Genomic DNA, 22,047 nt, shown 5'->3' on the forward strand with positions numbered 1-22,047 from the left:
ACATGTAACAGGTCGGTTTCATAGGTGCAAAACTGCTGACAGATGCCCTTTAATAACTTGATAAATATATATATTTTAAATGATCGGCAAAGCTCCAGACCCCGAGAATTGCTCTCATGAAGCCTTAAACAACCCTGACTACTGTGCATAATGAATGACCTTACTCCAGTCTTGCAATGTGCCGTCAGGAGCCTGGGTCACATCTATCCGACCACAGCACTCTGCACGTGTTCTCCTTGTCAGGCTTCAGTTTCTTTCTTACCGCAGTTTTGCATTCGTTTTAAAGCAGCTGTTGCTTTTACCAGAAACACGTCTGGCCGATAAGCGGCTTCCTGCTGTTTAGATAAGCGGCTTCCTTCCTCTTGGGGCCGGTGCGCGGCTACTGCGCACATTACGGTAGGGGCTGCGTGTATTACGGTAGCGGTTGTAGCTGGGAGGGCAGGTCCTGATTGACGTGCGGTGGGCGTGGCCTGCTGCTTTATTCCAGGCGGCAGGGCATCTCTGGCGGGGCAGATGCCAGGGATGCTGCTGCTGCTGGCGGCCGCCCCGGGTGCCGGGCTGTAGGCTGTGGAAGGATCCATAATCTGCATGGAGGAGGGGGAAGATGCTCTCACAGGTAACTTGTGTCTGGGGGGTGAGGGGGTCGTCTGCTGCATTTTACCCAGTCACAACTTCCCAGAGCATAGTGACAGTGCTGTGTGGTCACTGGAGAGCTCCACTACACCATGCACTGCACAGACTGAGCTCAGCTAGGTAGACTGTAGCATGCCCTGGAGTCAGTGTGCCCACTGCCAGCTACAGTCCCACAATCCGGCATCCAGCAGTCCAGAAATCTCCATAGTTCAGCTGAAGACTTGATGGGGGGTCCTCAGGACGCCCCCGACACAGATGTGGTCTGAGTGCTTAGTGTCAAGTTACAACAGCCTGATGGGGGTTAATCTAGGGGTTAAAAGTCTATTGATGACATAGGTTGTATTCACACAGTGCGGGTTGTGCCGCTGCATATTACAAGCTATATGCAGTTTGGATCAGCTTCACCTGGGGTCGCCGTGAGGCCATGGCGGACTGTGCACCGAGTCTCCTGATGTGTCAGACCCCAGACAAGTTGTCAGCTGCATTTATTCTAGTTGTCGGTGCATTGGATGGCATTCATCCGACCCTTACTTGCAGGGTATATTCACAGGCGACAGGGTCCATCCATCTGAATAGGGTTGTTCCTGCAGAATGTTGCCTGGGTTTCTGCAAGTGTCTTTCACATGAATGGGCCAGACATTTCTGCAACAAGTCTGCCCTGTGTGAATATGCCCTTAAACTAGGGGTGCCCATTGAAAATGAATTGGTGGCCGTGTAAGGCATCCAGTCCGGTGTAGCAGGCGACACTGAGCTAGATGGCTAGGTTCTGACCAGGGGTGCACCACCAATGAGGCCCTCTGAGGCGATTGCCTCAGGCAGCACCAGGTAGGGGCAAGAGGGGGGCAGCGGAAGGGCCGTGGGCAATGAGCGCTTCCATTGTTGGAAAGGGGTTAGGTTAAGAAATTGGCATTGGGGGGCGCGGGGGGGGGGCAGTTTTAGTTTTTGCCTCAGGCAGCACAAATGCTAGATGCACGCCTGGTTCTGACTGGAATGCCTCATCATGACGTCCATACGTTACAGCAAAAGGGAACCCTGAGGTTGTCATGGCCGTATTCATGTAAGCTGCTATCCACATACAGCACTGGACAAGTCCCAGGGGCCACTGGGACATCACATAGTACATGACAACCTCTTTCTAATAAACCTACAACCAGCCGTGTACCTCACATGGGTCCAGAGATCTCCTCATTCATTGCTCCAACTGTTCTGCTAGATTTCAGATTGGCTCTCAGAGGAGTGTCCTTTCTGCTGCTGCCATCTCCCTATCACAGCTCCGTAGGCGTGTCCTTTCTGCTGCTGCTATCTCCTTATCACAGCTCAGTAGGGGTGTCCTTTCTGCTGCTGCTATCTCCTTATCACAGCTCAGTAGGGGTGTCCTTTCTGCTGATGCTCTCTCCCTATCACAGCTCCGTAGGCGTGTCCTTTCTGCTGCTGCTCTCTCCCTATCACAGCTCAGTAGGCGTGTCCTTTCTGCTGATGCTCTCACTATCACAGCTCCGTAGGCGTGTCCTTTCTGCTGATGCTCTCTCACTATCACAGCTCCGTAGGCGTGTCCTTTCTGCTGCTGCTCTCTCCCTATCACAGCTCAGTAGGCGTGTCCTTTCTAAGAGGGCTTGCAATTTCTACTATAGCGCTTTCCCTGTAACTGCCACAGCTTCTAACAGAACATACGTCTGATGACCGTTAACGATTTAAACTGAGCACGTGCGACCAGCTCAGTGAGATGGACAAGAAATAAGGAAAAGAACAAACAGCAGGTGGCGCTATACAGATACAAACTCACTGACTATACAAAATTAGTAATTACATGCAATTTCAAAAATATTCAGATGCAGGTGCTGGTTTGAAAAATGTAGAATATGTTTCATGGAACAAGCCAGTGTGCTGTGGTCATTAATTGTTGGAAATACCCGCAAACTCAATGATTTCTGGAGGGACTGGCGACCGACCTAATATGTGTGAGTCCTCCCAACTCCAAGGAGATTAGGATCGGGCAGTTGGATTTCAACATGCCTATTCCTTTTCTTGTCAGAAAGGCAAGCCGCTGCCGGAGGGGCCGGGAGGGACAGACGTCAGCAAAATGACTGTCCGGCCAACTGGTCTTAGTTTTAATTGCCAAATTAGCTCTTATAGCCTAAATTTTACATAATTTTGTATATTTTGCCCACGTATCCTTAGTTGGATGCAGGTTACCACTTATTTACCACTCCCCCCAGCCACGAGGTTGGAGGGGCAGCCAGTCCAGGGTGGCGGAGGTCTGCCCGCTTCTGATCTGTTCACCTCTAACTTCTGAGAAAAGACTGGATCGAAAACCAAAATGAGGATATTTCCCAGCTCTCTTCACTGCTTCTGTTGCTCGCCATTGAAGCAAATCAGGAAATGGGTCACAAAATGTACAGAATAAGGGCTCGTTCACACTTGCGTTGTTTTCCGGTATTGAGATCCAGCAGAGGATCTCAGTGCCAGAAAAATACGTGTCCGTTTACTCCTCATGCATTCTGACTGGAAAGAGACCCGTCCGGGATGCATCAGGACGTCCGACATTCCGGCAGCATTCCGTTTTCTGACCGGATACAAAACCGCTGCAAGCTGCTGTTTTGTATCCGTTCAAAAAAACGGAAAAAAACGGATCACTGAAAACAATGTAAGTCAATGGTGACGGATCAGTTTTTTTTTTTTTTTTAGGAGCCTAATAAATCTGATCCGTCACTGTGAGAAACTGACTTTTATTACCTGTGTATACCTGTCGTGTGATCCCATATATGCTCATGCCATTCTGTGAGTGTACGCGCCGTTCCGTCTGGGCCTGCAGGTGGAATACGCACTGCCCTTGGAGGAAATCAGTTTATCACCTGAATGTTAAAAAACTGGGCCTTTTTAAGGGCTCATGCACGCAAACGTTTTTTATTTGCGGACCGTATGCGGAACCATTCACTTCAACGGGTCCGCAAAAACAACGGAAGGTACTCCATGTGCATTCCGTTTCCGTATTTACGTTCTGCAAAAAAGTAGTGCATGTCCTATTATTGTCTGCAAATCCTTTCAAGTCAATGGGTCCGCAAAAAATACGGAACGCACGCGGAACACATCTGTATTTTGCGGATCCATACTGTAGAAATGCTATGCCCAGCCCATATTGCTCATGTGTTTGGTTATTAATAGGTTACTGTTTACGTTTCCGATCCGCAAAAAACAGATCGCATACAGAAACCATACGGATATGTTTTGTGGAATAACGGAACGGAAGAGGACTTAAATCAAAGAAAAATATATATAAAAAACTCTGATATGGAACAAACTAATCCGTGAAAAACGGACCTCAAAACAGTCGTGTGCATGAGCCCTAGGTGGTTCCTGGAAATGCAGACCCTCAGACAGCCTGGGACCTCGCCCCCGCAGGGGTCCGGAAGCTTTTCTAATACAACGCCAGGGGATAAAGAAAATATCTCATAAGCAATAACTCCTCTGATACAACTCGCGTATTAATAATTGTGATCATTGTGGGCATCGTAGGGGGTCTAAACATCCCATCCCTGACAGCCAGCATGCCTACATAACCAGTATCTCACCTTCTGGGACAACCTGTGTGGTATCAAAAGGATCAGCCGGATATAATGTACATTATTAAAACATGTCGGGACCCGAATATCCATTAGTATGGACGGGAAGCCATGTTTTATTAATATTTCATGTCTGCCAGCGGAGTCAGAGAGGTGGAGCATGCACAGGTCATGAGGGCCATCCCAGAAGGCTGGGACAGAATAGGAGGGAGACTCCTCAGCTCCACCCTTTGCCGAATGGGGCTAAAAATGAACTATTGGGAACATTTTGGGGATCCGATCAACATTGGGTTGTGCTCCACTTTCCTACTGTCCCCGGAAAAACCAAAATGGACTGTGATGTGACCACACAAATTGTTGAGTAAGAACCTGTCATGGACGTTCCAGCAACAGGTAACAGGAGATCGGTGAGACTGGCAACACATGGTTTGATCTGACGGGTTTTCCTTGTGGATCAATAGGCGTCTGTGTTGTGTCTGGTAATGTCCACACCTCTAACCTCCAGGTGTTGCTAATGTGGTCATTTAACCTTCCTTATTCTCCCACTATGCTGTGCGGTTTATAGCTTCAGTTTCAGTTGTGGATTGCTGGTGTGTGGATCTCGGCGGAGTTCCTGGTGCTTCCATAGCCCCTTTGAAGTTAAGTCTTTTCTTTCCCTTTTTGTATTTTGTTTGGGTTCTGTGTGTTTCATTTCCCTATTGTCTGTATTAGGCCTGTAGAAGACTTCTGTTCGTCCTTCCTTTTTGGAGGAACAGCTAGTCTCGTCCCTGCCATTAGTACCAGGGTCCTATAGGGCTAGATAGGACTCTAGGTATTCATGTGTATGAACTGACCTACCTTTTGGGGTCTGTTCATACTTGTAGTCAGTCAGGATTTTGGTTAGGGTTTTCACTAGAGGTGTCCATCTTCCTTCCCTAGTTCTCAGGCCTGATTCCCTGTTCTCCCCCCCCCCCCCCCCCCTTCCCTCTTATGCTCGGTGTGGTGTTTCCCTCCCACACCGAAGCGTGACAGAACCATTCTGCTTTTTATCCTTTTATTTTTATACTGTTTTGTGCACATTTATGCATGTCTTATTTCTTGTAACTTTTTTGTAACTAAGTACTATACCTTTTTAGTACATTTAAAGCACATCTTTAATGGTTTTGCCTTGTGCTCTGAAAGAGCCCAGTAACCTCCATTTTTTTAAGTGCATTTGCTATAAGTGTGGCCTGTGCTACTGTGAGCCTGCTTGCGAGAGGGGCGCTGTGGGGTTTTCTTTGAGCCCTTAATTAATCGGTGTATTGATTTTAAAGAGGACCTTTCATGCAATTTTATTAAAGGGGTTGTCCAAGTTATATTTATTGATGACCTATCCTCAGGATAGGTCATCAATATCAAATCAGCTGGGGTCCAACACCCGATTACACCCAAGCCGTACCATTAAAATGAATGGGACGGCTTGGGTGTGATTGCAGATGCAACGGCGAGCAGGTAAACAATGAAGGAGAGGCAGCGCTGGCACGGCGCGCGCCTTCTCTTCAAACAGCTGATCGGCGGGGGTGCCGGGTGTCCGACCCCAGCCGATCTGATATTGATGACCTATCCTGAGGATAGGTCATCAATAAATATAACTTGGACGACCCCTTTTAAGGGAGATATATACCTGTACCCCGCTGATGTTGCCACCCTGCTTGATGCCTCCTATGCCCGCTGTGCCCCGCCGGATTTCTTCCGCTCAGTATGATAATGCTGAGCATCGGAACAATAAGGAGGAGACGCCAGGGTTTCTCAGTGGGCGTCTCCTTCTCCCGGGCTGTAGCGCTGTCCAATCGCAGCGCAGGGCGTCACAGCCAGGGAGGTTTGGAGCACGGTCTCCGCTCCAAAATCCGCATTCAAATAGTCCATGTGAACCCAGCCTTACATATCATCGATTCTACCGCCTGTCGGCAGAGAGACCGTGTGAGCAGTCTCACATGAGCCGCTCATGTGTTTCAATCTGCTCTGATACAACGCATCAGTAATATGGAATGTAATAATGGGTTTTCTCCGGCTGTGACAGAAATGGAAAAAATGCTCTGATATTATGGTGAGAATTAACCCATGCAGTACCAGAGCAGAGGATCTGGTAACAAACAGTAGTATATTAATATGTCAGCAGCGCTTGCACACATATCTGTATAGAGTGGAGGATTGATTACTGCAGGTGCCATAAATCGGGATTTTTATTTTTTTTTTAAACTGGAAATGGCACCCCTTCTGTTTTACTTATCGCCGTTTTTACAAACTGTGTCACAACATTTCCCTCCACCGCCGTGCCCTAAATATGTCACATACGTAAGGAAACTCTTACCACCGTATGTATAATATTCTGACAGTTAATACAGTCCTGATCAAAACTTGAAAAATGGCAAAAAATCATATTTTACATTGTTGGATCTTAGCAAGGTTCCAAGTAGAGCTTCAACATGCAACAAGAAGAAATGGGAGAGAGACAAAACATTTTTTGAGCATTCAATTTATTGAAAACAACGAATAAACTGAGACAGGCTGTTTTTCAGCTGATCCAAGTTTTAGGACGACATGCCTTTTAAAAGGCCAAATCTGTGCAAAGATGTGGATTCATTGCCGTATTCTGTCAGGTAGTCACACGTTGTGATGGCAAAGGAAAAAAAACTCTCCCTTTTTGAACGTGGTCGGGTTGTTGAACTGCATAGGCAGGGTCTCTCACAACGCGCCATCGCTGCTGAGGTGGGATGCAGGAAGACAGTCATTTGGAATTCCTTAAATGATCCTGAGGGTTATGGAACAAAAAAGTCAAGTGGAAGACCCAAAAAAATGTCATCAGCACTGAGCCGGAGGATCCAATTGGCTGTCCGTCAAGACACTGGCCGATCCTCGACCCAAATTAAGGCCCTTACTGGTGCTGACTGCAGCCCCATAACCATCAGATGGCATCTGAGACTGAAGGGCTTCAAAAACAAAAAACATCTTCAAAGACCTTGTCTCCTTGAACGCCACAGAACTGCTCGTTTGGACTTTGCAAGAGAGCACCAAACATGGGACATTCAAAGGTGGAAGAAAGTTTTATTCTCTGAGAAAAAATGTTATCTTGATGGTTTCCAACGTTACTGGCATGACAAGCAGATCCCACCTGAGATGTTTTCTACGCGCCACAGTGGAGGGGGCGCCATAATGGTCTGGGTGCTTTTTCCTTCAGTGGAACAATGGAGCTTCAGGAAGTGCAGGGGCGTCAAACGGCCGCTGGATATGTCCAGATGTTGCAGAGAGCATTCCTCATGACTGAGGGCCATCGTCTGTGTGGTAACGACTGGGTTTTTCAACAGGACAACGCTACAGTACACAATGCCCGCAGGACAAGGGACTTCTTCCAGGAGAATAACATCACTCTTTTGGCCCATCCTGCGTGTTCCCCTGATCTAAATCCAATTGAGAACCTTTGGGGATGGATGGCAAGGGAAGTTTACAAAAATGGACAACAGTTCCAGACAGTAGATGGCCTTCGTGCGGCCGTCTTCACCACTTGGAGAAATGTTCCCACTCACCTCATGGAGACGCTTGCATCAAGCATGCCGAAACGATAACGGTGGAGCTACTCATTACTGAGTTCATGTTTGGAAGTTGGATTTCTGTTTTTGGGGGAGTTTTTTTTTTTTTTTTTTTTTTTTTTGGAGGTGTGGTCCTAAACTTTTGATCAGCTGAAAAACAGCCTGTTTCAGCTTATTCGTTGTTTTCATTAAATTGAATGCTCAAAAAATGTTTTGTCTCTCTCCCATTTCTTCTTCTTGCATGTTGAAGCTCTACTTGGAACCTTAAGATCCAGCCATGCTAAATATGATTTTTTTTTGCCATTTTTTTTTTTTTAAGTGGTCTTAAACTTTTGATCAGGACTGTATGTACCTGTTTGAACTTTGCTGTCACTTTTCTGCGCGTACCGATCCTCTTTTCTATTAGAGTAGGATAGGGAGCCCTATGTAATTTGTTAAAAATGAGCTTGCCCCGGCCGGTGGCACCGCTCGATGTTAGACTCGCTAGCTCGAGCTCAAATCCGAGCGCTATGTGACGTCACGGGTATCTAGGAGTGTCCAAAAAAGGTCCAACGCGTTTTGGCTAATCGTTATCCTTCGTCAGGGATGTAGACTGTTTCTCCTAGTATTCCTTATATAGGGTTCTCCTCCCCTCCCATTTTTTTTTTTTTAACCCTTGGTTCTCTCTCATACTTTTCTCCTTCATTCAAATGCAAATAATTTAATCTGAGTTTAACCCTATTGGTGCTAATGTATTCATATTAAAAATCTAACGTGTCTCCACTTTAGACATTTTATTTTTTTTAAATCTCCTTTTATATCCCTTAACTATTTCTATTCCACTAAATTCGGACGTGGATAAGATAAAAACAGATGAACCTCTTCTGCGGGCGCTGCCAAGGATACCATTCAAATGAAGCGGATAGTTTAAATGGCTTTTTTTTGTCTACGTGTTTCATGGGGGAATAACCCCCTTCATCAGGACATTAAAAAGTTTGTTTTAATGTCCTGATGAAGGGCGTTATTCACCCCTGAAACGCATAGACAAATAAAAGCCATTTAAACTATCCGCTTCATTTGAATGGTATCCTTGGCAGCGCCCGCAGAAGAGGTTCATCTGTTTTTGTCTTATCCACGTCCGACTTCTACTCCGGCACACGTACGTTTTTTGGGCGCAGGCAAGAACCCAGGCTGCAGCCAAGACCCCGTTTGCTGGTCGGGATATACACCAGCAGGAGCCTATACAGCTGTTGTGACTACCTCACAACAGCGTCTGGTAAGCGAATCTTTTAAGCATATATGATAATTTTGTTAGCAATACCACACATGAGGCGCTCCCTCTCGCCCTCCCTCTCGCCCTCCCTCTCCCCCCCTTTTTTCTCTTCCTTTTTTCTCTTGTTCTGTATTCCACTAAATTGAGTTCCCTCACTTAGGGTACTTTCACACTAGCGTTTTTGTTTTCCGGTATTGAGTTCCGTCACGGGCTCAATACCGGGAAAAAAAAACTGATCAGTTTTATCCTAATGCATACTGAATGGAGAGCAATCCGTTCAGGAGGCATCAGTTCAGTCCCTCTTACGTTTTTTGGACGGAGAAAATACCGCAGCATGCTGCAGTTTTCTCTCCAGCCAAAAATACACATGCGCAGACCTTTTAAAAATGCAAAAATAAATAAATACCGGATCCGTTTTTCAGATTTCAATGCATTTGTGTCCGGATCCTCTGCCGCAAGTGTAAAAGTACCCTTAAACCCCCATGTTTCTCCTTATAATGTCGGGATAAGGGGTGGCCAAGTCGCGCGCTTCCGGTCCGGTAACAGCTTTCCCCGCTGAGATCGGGAAATCTGTTACCTTGCGCTAATTGACCAAAGCCTCAAGCAGGCTTCAGAGTCAATTAGATGTATATATCAATACAGGCCACTAGGTGGCAGCCTTGTATTGGTATTTGTGCAAATGAAGTCTTCAATGATGGCTATTTAGCCATCACTGAATACTATGGGCAATCGAATGATTGCCAGTTATTGTCACCCAAGGTGACTTAAAGTAAAAAAAAGTTTTTACAAATATAAAAAATAAAAGTTCAAATCACCCCTCCTTTCCTTAAAATAAAAATACTTAACCAATAAAAAAAATAAACCTCATGGGCATTGCCACGTGCAAAAATGCCCATACTACTAAAATATAATAATTAATGGCATACGGCAAATGGCGTGGTGGGGAAAAAAATAAAAACAGCCAATTTGCCATTTTTTGTCAACTACCCAATAATTTTTTAATAAAAAGTGATCAAAAAGTCGCACACACTTAAAATTGGTATCATTGAAAAGAAAAGATCGTCCCTTCAAAAATGAGCCCTCACCCAGCCCCATACACATAGCTACAAAAAAGTTCTAGGGGTCAGAATATGGTTATGGAAAAAAAAATATTTCCTCAAAGCTTTACATTTTTTTTCAGTATTAAAACACAAGAAATATTATACAAGTGTGGTATCGTTGGAACCGTACTGACCTGGAGAATGAAGATAACAGGTAAATTTTACCGCATAGTGTAAAAAACAAAAACAAATAAAACCTTTATCAGAATTGCGTTTTTTTCTCAATTGTACCCCATTTGGAATTTTTTTCCCATTCCCTACTACATGGTATGCAACCGTAAATGGTGCCATTAGAAAATACAACTTGTCCCGCAAAAAATAAGCCCTAATAAGGCTATGTGAATGGAAAAATAAAAAAGTTAGGACTATGGGAAGGCGGGGAGTGAAAAATGTATGAATATATACCTTATCACATGGACAAGTTGATGAGCAAATAACCCCTCGACTATTACATGTGATATAGTCTCTTATATCATGCACAAATGAGCCATCTGTGTTTTTTACTTGTGTATTTCTTCCAGATTTTTTTTGTAATTTTTAACCTTTTGCATACCCCACATGTTCCATATGGGGGGAAAAAACTTTTAATGGTTGCTTTATTTTTTAATTATTCACCTGTATATTAATGCATTTTTGTTGGTGCCACCATATTCCCCACATTTCTAGCCTTCCTATGTATAAATTTGAGGAACTTGGGGATATAATCACCTACTATTTTATCCTCTTTCAAAATGCCCCAATGTTTTTTAATGATGGTTTTTAGACATCTTAGTCTGACAGTTATATTGTGTAATAATAGGCAGTATATCAAATAGTTCCCTATCATTCTTCTCTCCATTTTCATCCTCACATCTTTTGTTCTTAATTCATTCCTGTCTTTCTAATTCAGCTATTGTTTTTTGTTCTATTAACCTATCTCTACTGTAAGCTTTTGATTCAAATTTATGTTGTAGTTCCTCTGCTTCTTTTTCATAATCCTCCAATTTTGTACAGTTTCTCTTTATTCGCATGAATTGGCTCTTAGATATTTTCCAGCCACTGGGGGAGATGACAACTATCTTGTGTAATAAAACTATTCACATCTGTGGGGTTTTTATATGTCCTTGTACATATTTTATCCTTCTCAATATAAAGTCTTAAAAAATGTATCTCCCTTGTACTAAACTTCTGTGTAAATTCAAAATAAAATTCATTTTTATTTAATTCTTTAAAAAATTGCAACAATTCTACTCCCCCCCCCCCCCCCCCCCCCCCCAAATAAAAACCACATCGTCTATAAAATGTTTCCAGAGAACGAGATTCGTCCGGAGCTCACCATTCATGTTCCCACCTCCCCACATATAAATTTGTGCATCTCATCCCCATCGCAGTACCCCACTGCTGAAGGTAAAAAGTATCCTCAAAAATAAAAAAAAAATTCTTTAAAATAAACAATATACACTCCCCTATGAAATCGATTTGATCTCTAGGTAGTTCCCCCTGTTTTTAAAAAAAAAAAAAAAAAAAAAAAACATTTTGCAGCTTCACATCCTTTCTCATTTTCTATTATAGGATAGTGATTTTACATCAAATGTACCAATAATATAATGCGATCTCCATTCTATTTGATTTAATATCTGTAAAATGTGCTTAGTGTCTTTCAAATAGGTCGGTAACATCTGGGCACAAAGCTGTAAGTGGAAATCCACATATATTGATAAATTGCTGGTTAGACATTCAATGCCTGATGCAATCTGTCTACCGGGTGGTTCCATTGTACTTTTATGGATTTTGGGATTATGGTAGAAGGCCGCAATCCTCGTGTTTCTGATTTCTACAAATTCCGCCTCCTTTTTATTTAATATACCTTGCTTTTTGCCCCTTTGTTTTAATCAATTTCTTTTTTTTTTTTTTTTTTATGTTTCCGTTGGATCTTTCTTTAATATTCTATATGTTTTCAAAATAAACCACTTGCCTCTCCTGCTCCTGGACGCCGCCTCTCCTTCAGCGCGATCCTCATCCTCTTGCTGTCGGTGGTGCTGTGAACTGGCGTACATTAGTATTCGTCCCATAAGACGCAGGGGCATTTCCCCCCCCCCCCCCAGTTTGGGGGGTAAAAAAAGTGCGTCTTATGGGGCGAAAAGTGCGGTATTACTCATATTGTAGTTTTTTGGGGATTTTTTGGGACCTTTTACCTTCCGTATATCTTTTACTACTAGGTTCATAAATGTATTAAAAAGACAGAGTACTCCTGTATTGGGTGATATCTAGACTTAACTTTCAAGTCAGTATGTTTGTAGTCATTATTAATCTTCTCCTTCTTAATATCATTATCACCTCTTTCATATTTCCCCTTCGCCTATGAAAGCGCCCATGGAGACACTGCCTCCTTTTCCTCAGGACAGGGGACAGGAACCAGAAACCGCTTTAAAAGAGGGACCACCCCCTCTACCTCCAGTACTGTTTCCTGTCTTAAGGGGACAGGAGGGAATTTGGAAACTGACAAGGATTGCATAGAGCTGCGGGCGCCCTGTCTGTGTTAAAGAGTATTATGGAGGGCTTCTTTCTTTCCTTCTTTCCAGCATGTGCCGGGGCCTGAGTAGTAACATAGAGGGAAGCAGGCACTGTAGGCCGAAAGTGGGGGGAGCCGGTTTGTGCGCCCAATAGAGAAGTCCAATCAGCTCACTGCCTTGCTGGGTGAAGAAGTGGGCAGTTCCTCCATTGGCAAGATTCAGTGTCTGAACATGGAGCAGTCTCAGCATGCAGAAGCCACTGAAACGACCAATGATACGCCGGTACTGTATGTAAAAAGAAGCTACCCTCTGCTTGGGCAAAGCCCCTTTGCCAAGCATGTGTGAGCAAGTTAATGGAGGAGGAAGCTGCGTCTCTGATGGTCAGCATCAAGCAGATGATCCGGGAGGAGGTTAAGGAGTCGGTTAGCGGTCTACTAAAGAGCCGCCCTAGTACCTCTGCAGCTGCATCTAATCCCCCCTCTAGCGAAAGTCATGTGCTTTCTGGATTGGAGGAAGAGGGAGAATGGCTTTCATCGAATGACTCCTCTGATGACAAAGCCGCTTTTTCATGCAGAGAACATTAATTCCCTAGTAAAAGTAGTAAGAGCTACTGTGGGTTTAGATGACCAAAAGCCACCACAGTCTGTTCAGGACTCTTTTTGAAGGTCTGGGCCCTAAAAGAAAGGTCTTTGATGTGCATAAGAACATTCAGGCTGTTATTGCTAAAGAATGGAAAAAGCCTGATAGGAAGTTTTTTTTATTCCCTCCTCTGTGAAACGTAAATACCCTTTTGAGGAGTAGATGACTGCCTCTTGGCATAGAGCCCCAAAGCTAGTTGCCCCGGTTGCCAAAATAGCTAAAAAAGCTGCACTTCCTTCTGAGGATATGGGTTCTCTAAAAGACCCAATGAATAGAAGAGCTGAGATTTATTTAAAGAAAAATTGGGAAGCCTCGGAGGGGGCCTTTAAACCGGCTATCGCCGCTACTTCGATAGCTAGATCCCTTAAAGCATGGATGAAGAAGTTGGAGGATCACATTAAAGGGGGTACCCCTAGGGAGCAGTTGTTATCCTCGTTTCCTACTTTTTATAATGCCCTAGATTTTATGGCGGATGCTTCGGCGGGCTCTCTTAGGATTATCGGCCAGAGCTTCCGCTTTAACCGAATCTGCCCGTAGAGCTATCTGGTTAAAAGGCTGGAACGGGGATGCTAAGCTTTGTGCCATTGCGTGTCAGGGGGAATTCTTATTTGGCTCAGGCCTCGACGATCTCCTTGAAATGGTCGTCTGTCTCACTTTTCAAATCGGTGGCAAAAAATCTCAAACAACCCATGGATAAATTCGGTTATAAGGGAAGGCTTAAAATTAAAGTTTCAGAAGGTGCCGGCAGAAAGATTTGTGATGACAGATTATCGTTCAGAACCCCCAAAACAGGCAGCCATCATTTCAGAGATTCTTTTCCCTGTTAGCAAAAAGAGGTGGAGGTTCCAAAGCAGGAGGAGACAAGAGGAATTTACTCTACTCCTTTTTTTTCTTGTAAAAAAGCCGAATGGTTCTTTTCGTACAATAATAAACTTAGTGTCTGAACCGTTTTCTGGTGTACGAAAAATTTCGGATGGAATCCATCAGGTCAGCAGTGAACTATCTCTTCCCAGGCTGTTACATGGCCTCAGTGGATCTTAGGGATGCATATTATCATGTTTTGATCCATCCCCACCACCAAAAGTTTTTGAGAGTAGCAGTTCACCTAGAGAACAGGATCCTGCATGCTCAATTTCAGGCCCTTCTCTTTGGACTGTCTCAGGCCCCAAGGGTTTTCACAAAGATCATTCCCTAAGTCCCTTTCTCTCACATGAGCCATCATCTCTGCAATGATCACTATCTATCTACACGATTTTCTTCTCCTCGCCCAGTCAGGTCACATCTTGGAAAAACTGATTACCTGGTTGAGGGAGGTTCTGGACAAGCTAGGATGGGATATAAACATAGAAAAGTCAAAAGTGCAGTTTTTTGGGGATGATCCTAGATTCAAAATCAAAGGTGTCTGTTGTCCTTACACAAAGCTATGTTAAAGCGAACCTTTCACCTGGATTTCACTTAAACTATCAAAAGTACCTTATAGATCATCCTCATTGTGTTAGCACACGGTCTTGTCCCGCTTTTCTGGCATGTATATGCATGGAAAAATCGCTTTATAAAGTACTCTTCTCCAGCTCCACAAGTCACATTAGAAGTCAAGGGGGTAGCCCTTCCCTCACTCCAGGCTGTAACTCCCCTGCCCTAACCCCGCCTCTATGCAGTCTAATTGACACCTGGCTCAGTCACCGGGACCGCGCTTGTACAGGCGGCGCATGCGCCGTCGGACTCTAGCGCGATCCTGTAACTGAATCGCGCGTGAGGAAGAGAAGACAGGCAGGCATCGGGGAGGGCGCATGCGCGATTCAGTTACAGGATCACGCTTGAGTCCGACGGCGCATGCGCCGCCTGTACAAGTGCGGTCCTGGCGACTGAGCCGGGTGTCAATTAGACTGCATAGAGGCGGGGTTAGGGCAGGGGAGTTACAGCCTGGAGTGAGGGAAGGGCTACCCCCTTGACTTCTAACATGACTTGTGGAGCTGGAGAAGAGTACTTTATAAAGCGATTTTTCCATGCATATACAGTACAGACCAAAAGTTTGGACACACCTTCTCATTCAAAGAGTTTTCTTTATTTTCATGACTATGAAAATTGTAGATTCACACTGAAGGCATCAAAACTATGAATTAACACGTGGAATTATATACATAACAAACAAGTGTGAAACAACTGAAAATATGTCATATTCTAGGTTCTTCAAAGTAGCCACCTTTTGCTTTGATTACTGCTTTGCACACTCTTGGCATTCTCTTGATGAGCTTCAAGAGGTAGTCCCCTGAAATGGTTTTCACTTCACAGGTGTGCCCTGTCAGGTTTAATAAGTGGGATTTATTGCCTTATAAATGGGGTTGGGACCATCAGTTGCGTTGAGGAGAAGTCAGGTGGATACACAGCTGATAGTCCTACTGAATAGACTGTTAGAATTTGGATTATGGCAAGAAAAACGCAGCTAAGTAAAGAAAAATGAGTGGCCATCATTACTTTAAGAAATGAAGGTCAGTCAGTCAGCCGAAAAATTGGGAAAACTTTGAAAGTAAGGGCTATTTGACCATGAAGGAGAGTGATGGGGTGCTGCGCCAGATGACCTGGCCTCCACAGTCACCGGACCTGAACCCAATCGAGATGGTTTGGGGTGAGCTGGACCGCAGAGTGAAGGCAAAAGGGCCAACAAGTGCTAAGCATATCTGGGAACTCCTTCAAGACTGTTGGAAGACCATTTCAGGGGACTACCTCTTGAAGCTCATCAAGAGAATGCCAAGAGTATGCAAAGCAGTAATCAAAGCAAAAGGTGGCTACTTTGAAGAACCTAGAATATGACATATTTTCAGTTGTTTCACACTTGTTTGTTATGTATATAATTCCACATGTGTTAATTCATAGTTTTGATGCCTTCATAGTCATGAAAATAAAGAAAACTCTTTGAATGAGAAGGTGTGTCCAAACTTTTGGTCTGTACTGTACATGCCAGAAAAGCGGGACAAGACCGTGTGCTAACACAATGAGGATGATCTATAAGGTACTTTTGATAGTTTATTAAGTGAAATACAGGTGAAAGGTTCGCTTTAATTACATCAAAAATTCTGAGACTTCTTTCTCGGCAGGTAGTTTCCCTGAGGGAGGCCATGTCGGTCCTGGGGCTCATGACTGCAGCCATTCCGGGGTAGAATGGGCCCAGTACCACTCAAGGCCCCTACAGCTTTCAGATTCTGGAGGTTTGGAACATTCTCTGGATGTGAGGTTTCATCTATCAACCCAGACGTTGGTTTCTCTGGAGTGGTAGATGAATCTACAAAATTTACAGAGGGGTGTTCCTTGGCACAGCGATGCAGTCCTCTTTGACCATGGACGCCAGTCCTTTTGGTTGCGGAGCCCATGTAGAGTCTCTTCTGCTGCAGGGGACCTGGGACTTCGGTTCACGAACCCAGTCTCAAAATTTCAGATAACTGAATGCTATCAGATTAGCGTTGACTCAGTCTTCCAATCATCAGGGGCAGAAATGTCAGGATCTATTAAGATAATATGACAGCAGTACCCCATATCAACAAGCAGGATGGTACCAGAGCTCCGATTTATGATGGCCCTAAGCCACCATATTTTCAATCTAGCGGAGGATTCTCTTCTCTTTCTGCTGTACATCTAAAAGGGGTAGACCACGTGAAAGTAGATTTCCTCAGCCGTCATCATCTATGCCAAGGCGAATGGTCCCTAGATCAGGGGGTTTTCAACAAGATTTGGGGTTCCCCAGAGATGGACCTCTTTGCCACCAGGTCAAACAGAAAGGTGGGTGGGGGGGTTCTTTTTTCTGTCACCGAAGGAACAGCCAAGGCTGTGGATGCGTTAGCTCAGTCCTGGAGAAGGGGTCTTCTTTATGCCTCCCCCTGAAGCTGTTGCCAAGAGTCCTCAAAAAGATCAAGAAAGATTGTGCCACGGTCATGGTGATAGCCCCCCTTTTGGCCAAGGAGGGTTTGGTTTTCAGAGCTCCGCAAAATGTCAACTGCCTCCCCCTGGGTTCTTCCAGTATTTCTGGGACTTCTAGCTCAGGGTCCAATCCTTCACCCAGAAGTGGAGAGTCTTCACCTGACTGCCTGGCTATTGAGAGGAAACTTTTAAAGAGAAGGGGTCTCTCTGATGAGGTTATCACTACTCTGTTGGCAGAGTAAGAAGGTCACTTCTGAGATTTATTTGAGAGTTTGGAGGGCTTTCTGCAAATTTGCCAATAGACCAGTGGATGTTCTAGAGCAGGGTAGCTCAACCTACGGCCCTCTAGCTGTTGTAAAACTACAACTCCCATCATGCTCGGCTGCTAGCTGTAGGCTTTCCGGGCATGCTGGGAGTTGTAGTTTTGCAACAGCTGGAGGGCCTCAGGTTGGTCATCCCTGTTCTAGAGGCCCTAGATATTCCACTTGTGTTAGAATTCTTACAGGAAGGTTGGAGGAAAAAACTTAGGCCTAGGAGGAAAAAACTTAGGCCTAGCACTTTAAAAGTGCAAATTTCAGCCTTAAGTGCCTTATTTGAATTTAAATTAGCAGGTCATCCCTGGGTTAAGAGGTTCATTACTGCAGTTTCTAAGTTATCCCCCGTTTGTAAGGATAGGATCCCTCCCTGGGATTTAAACTTAGTTCTTTCAGCATTGACTTGAGATCCTTTTTAGCTGATAGCTAGCATTTCCCATAAGATGCTCTCCCTAAAGCAGGCCTTTCTCCTAGCTATTATCTCTTCTAGGAGAGAGTTAGTGAGATTGCTGCTCTTTCCCTTGACCAGCCTTACTTAAAAATCTTTGGTGGTTTGCATCTTTCTCTCAAGGGAACGAATGTCCTCAGTGAACAGTTCAAAGTATTTGCTAAGGAGCATTTAAACTCGGAAAGGGGGGCAAAAGAGTGATAATCCAGCAGTCCGATTGCCCCCCGGAACAATGCCAGTAGCACATAGGTTAAGAAATGACAAGCTCAGAGTCTTGTCTACAAATGCTCGCAGTTTAGGGAATAAGATCAATGAACTTGAGTCTATAATGGCAGCTGAGAATATAGATTTAGTGGCTGTTACTGAGACATGGTTCAATGAGAGTAATGACTGGGATATAACAATACCAGGGTTCTCTCTATATAGGAAAGACAGAGAAGGCAAGAAAGGGGGAGGGGTGGCCCTGTATGTGAAAGATAGCATAAAATCTAATTTTAATACAAGTTAGCGAGACCAATTTAGAGTCAGTTTGGGTTACGCTGCTGCTTGATAATCATAAGGTAACTCGTGTAGGTGTGATATATAGACCACCCAGCCAAGTCAAAGAATTAGATCTACTAGTTGAGGAAATGGCTAAAATGACATTGAAAGGGGAAGTTATGATTATGGGAGACTTTAATCTTCCTGATGTAAACTAGAAAACCAAAATAGCTAGTTCTGCCAGGAGTACAGATATTCTAAATTCCCTACTGGGATTATCTCTACAGCAAGTAGTGGAGGAGCCAACGAAAGGAGGCCATTTTAGATTTAGTATTCACAAATGGGAATTTTGTATCTGATATTACTGTAGGGGAAAGCTTGGGATCTAGTGATCCCCAGTCAGTGTGGTTTACTATAAGTACAGTGACTGAGTCACACCACACAAAAACAAAAGTTTTAGATTTTAGAAAAACTGACTTTTCTAAAAATTAGATTAGTGGTATACGAGTCCCTATCAGATTGGAACAGTTTCAATGGAGTCCAGGAGAAATGGGACTACTTAAAAGTGGCACTATTGAAGGCAACAGATAATTGCATTAGGCTTGTCAGTAAAAGCAAAAAAAAGGAAGAGACCACTTTGGTACTCAGCAGAAGTGGCCAAAATCATTAAAAACAAAAAGATAGCATTTAGTAATTATAAAAAAAACAAAAAAAAAAAAACAGGATGACAGGCAAATTTATAAGATTAGGCAGAGAGAGGCCAAGCAAGTTATAAGAGCTTCTAAAGCACAGGTAGAAGAGAAATTAGCTCAGTCAGTGAAAAAAGGCAATAAGACATTCTTCAGATACATAAATGAAAAAAGGAAACTAAAACAATTACCAAATTAAAAACAAAAGGAAGGTATATGGAAGAAGATAAAGAACTAGCTGACTGCCTCAATGAATACTTCTGTTCATTTTTTACAAAGGAAAATGAAGGAAAAGGACCTCAGTTAGGAAGGAAGACTAATTAATCTTTTGATGCATGTGTCTTTACAGAGGAAGAGGTTCTAAGTCAGCTGTCTAAAATTAATACAAATAAGTCACAGGGGCCTGATTGGATACACCCAAAGCTATTAAAAGAGCTTAGCGGTGAACTAGCAAAACCATTAACAGATTTATTTAACCAATCACTGGTAACAGGAGTAGTCACAGAAGATTGGAAAGTAGCAAATGTTGTGCCCATTCACAAGAAAGGTAGTAGGGAGGAATCGGGCAACTATAGACCAATAAGCCTGACATCAATAGTGGGGAAATTTATGGAAACAATACTTAAGGAGAGGATTGTGGAACATCTAAAATTCCATGGATTGAAAGATGAAAAACAGCATGGGTTTACTTTAGGGAGATCATGTCAAACTAATCTTATTGATTTTTTTTTTTTTTTTTTTTTGATTGGGTGACTAAAATAATAGATGGCGGAGATGCAGTAGACATCTCTTATCTAAACTTTAGTAAGGCTTTTGATATTGTCCCACATAGAAGGCTTATCAATAAATTGCAGTCTTTGTGCTTGGACTCCCATATTGTTGAATGGATTAGGCAGTGGCTGAGGGACAGACAACAGAGGGTTGTAGTCAATGGAGTATATTCAGACCAATGTCTTGTTACCAGTGGGGTACCTCAGGGATCTGTTCTGGGACCCATATTGTTTAATATCTTTATCAGCGAAATTGCAGAAGGCCTCGATGGTAAGGTGTGTCTTTTTGCTGATGACACAAAGATTTGTAATACGGTTGATGTTTCTGGAGGGATACACCAAATGGAAAAGGATTTAGGAACTAGAGGAATGGTCAAAAGTCTGGCAACTAAAATGTAATGTTGATAAGTGCAAGATAATGCACCTGGGGCGTAAAAACCCAAGAGCAGAATATAAAATCAGTGATACAGTCCTAACCTCAGTATCTGAGGAAAGGGATTTAGGGGTCGTTATTTCAGAAGACTTAAAGGTAGGCAGACAATGTCATAGAGCAGCAGGAAATGCTAGCAGAATGCTTGGATGTATAGGGAGAGGCATTACCAGTAGAAAGAGGGAGGTCCTCATGCCGCTCTACAGAGCACTAGTGAGACCTCATTTGGAGTATTGTGCTCAGTACTGGAGACCAGATCTACAGAAGTATATTGATACTTTGGAGAGAGTTCAGAGAAGAGCTACTAAACTAGTACCTGGATTGCAGGATAAAACGTACCAGGAAAGATTAACCACCTCCGGACCGCCTAACGCAGGATCGCGTTCCGGAGGTGGCAGCCCTGCGCAGAGTCACGCATATATGCGTCATCTCGCGCGAGCCGAGACTTCCTGTGAACGCGCGCACGCTCACAGGAACGGAAGGTAAGAGAGTTGATCTCCAGCCTGCCAGCGGCGATCGTTCGCTGGCAGGCTGGAGATGTGTGTTTTTTTTTAACCCCTAACAGGTATATTAGACGCTGTTTTGATAACAGCGTCTAATATACCTGTTACCTGGTCCTCTGGTGGTCCCCTTTGTTTGGATCGACCACCAGAGGACACAGGTAGCTCAGTAAAGTCCCACCAAGCACCACTACACTACACTACACCCCCCCCCCCCGTCACTTATTAACCCCTTATTAGCCCCTGATCACCCCATATAGACTCCCTGATCACCCCCCTGTCATTGATTACCCCCCTGTCATTGATCAACCCCCTGTAAAGCTCCATTCAGACGTCCGCATGATTTTTACGGATCCACTGATAGATGGATCGGATCCGCAAAACGCATCCGGACGTCTGAATGAAGCCTTACAGGGGCATGATCAATGACTGTGGTGATCACCCCATATAGACTCCCTGATCACCCCCCTGTCATTGATTACCCCCCTGTCATTGATTACCCCCCTGTAAAGCTCCATTCAGATGTCCGCATGACTTTTACGGATGCACTGATAGATGGATCGGATCCGCAAAACGCATCCGGACGTCTGAATGAAGCCTTACAGGGGCGTGATCAATGACTGTGGTGATCACCCCATATAGACTCCCTGATCACCCCCCTGTCATTGATTACCCCCCTGTCATTGATTACCCCCCTGTAAAGCTCCATTCAGACGTCCGCATGATTTTTACGGATCCACTGATAGATGGATCGGATCCGCAAAACGCATCCGGACGTCTGAATGAAGCCTTACAGGGGCATGATCAATGACTGTGGTGATCACCCCATATAGACTCCCTGATCACCCCCCTGTCATTGATTACAGGGGGGTGATCAGGGAGTCTATATGGGGTGATCACCACAGTCATTGATCACGCCCCTGTAAGGCTTCATTCAGACGTCCGGATGCGTTTTGCGGATCCGATCCATCTATCAGTGGATCCGTAAAAATCATGCGGACGTCTGAATGGAGCTTTACAGGGGGGTAATCAATGACAGGGGGGTAAAGCTCCATTCAGATGTCCGCATGATTTTTACGGATGCACTGATAGATGGATCGGATCCGCAAAACGCATCCGGACGTCTGAATGAAGCCTTACAGGGGCATGATCAATGACTGTGGTGATCACCCCATATAGACTCCCTGATCACCCCCCTGTCATTGATCAACCCCCTGTAAAGCTCCATTCAGATGTCCGCATGATTTTTACGGATGCACTGATAGATGGATCGGATCCGCAAA

At 44.3% G+C, this 22,047-nt stretch overlaps 1 protein-coding gene across 1 annotated transcript in view; it reads left to right on the forward strand.

Annotated features, from left to right (window-relative positions):
• Positions 1–473: 473 nt before the first annotated feature.
• CHST15 (carbohydrate sulfotransferase 15) overlaps positions 474–22,047 on the forward strand; it is a 97,316-nt gene continuing 75,742 nt past the window's right edge. Inside the window, exon 1 of the mRNA XM_040436128.1 lies at positions 474–616. The gene's annotated coding sequence lies outside the window, so the exon portion shown is untranslated. The remainder of the gene's footprint in view (positions 617–22,047) is intronic.

Source organism: Bufo bufo, chromosome 6 (genome assembly GCF_905171765.1).
Source record: "Bufo bufo chromosome 6, aBufBuf1.1, whole genome shotgun sequence".
NCBI lineage: Eukaryota > Metazoa > Chordata > Amphibia > Anura > Bufonidae > Bufo > Bufo bufo.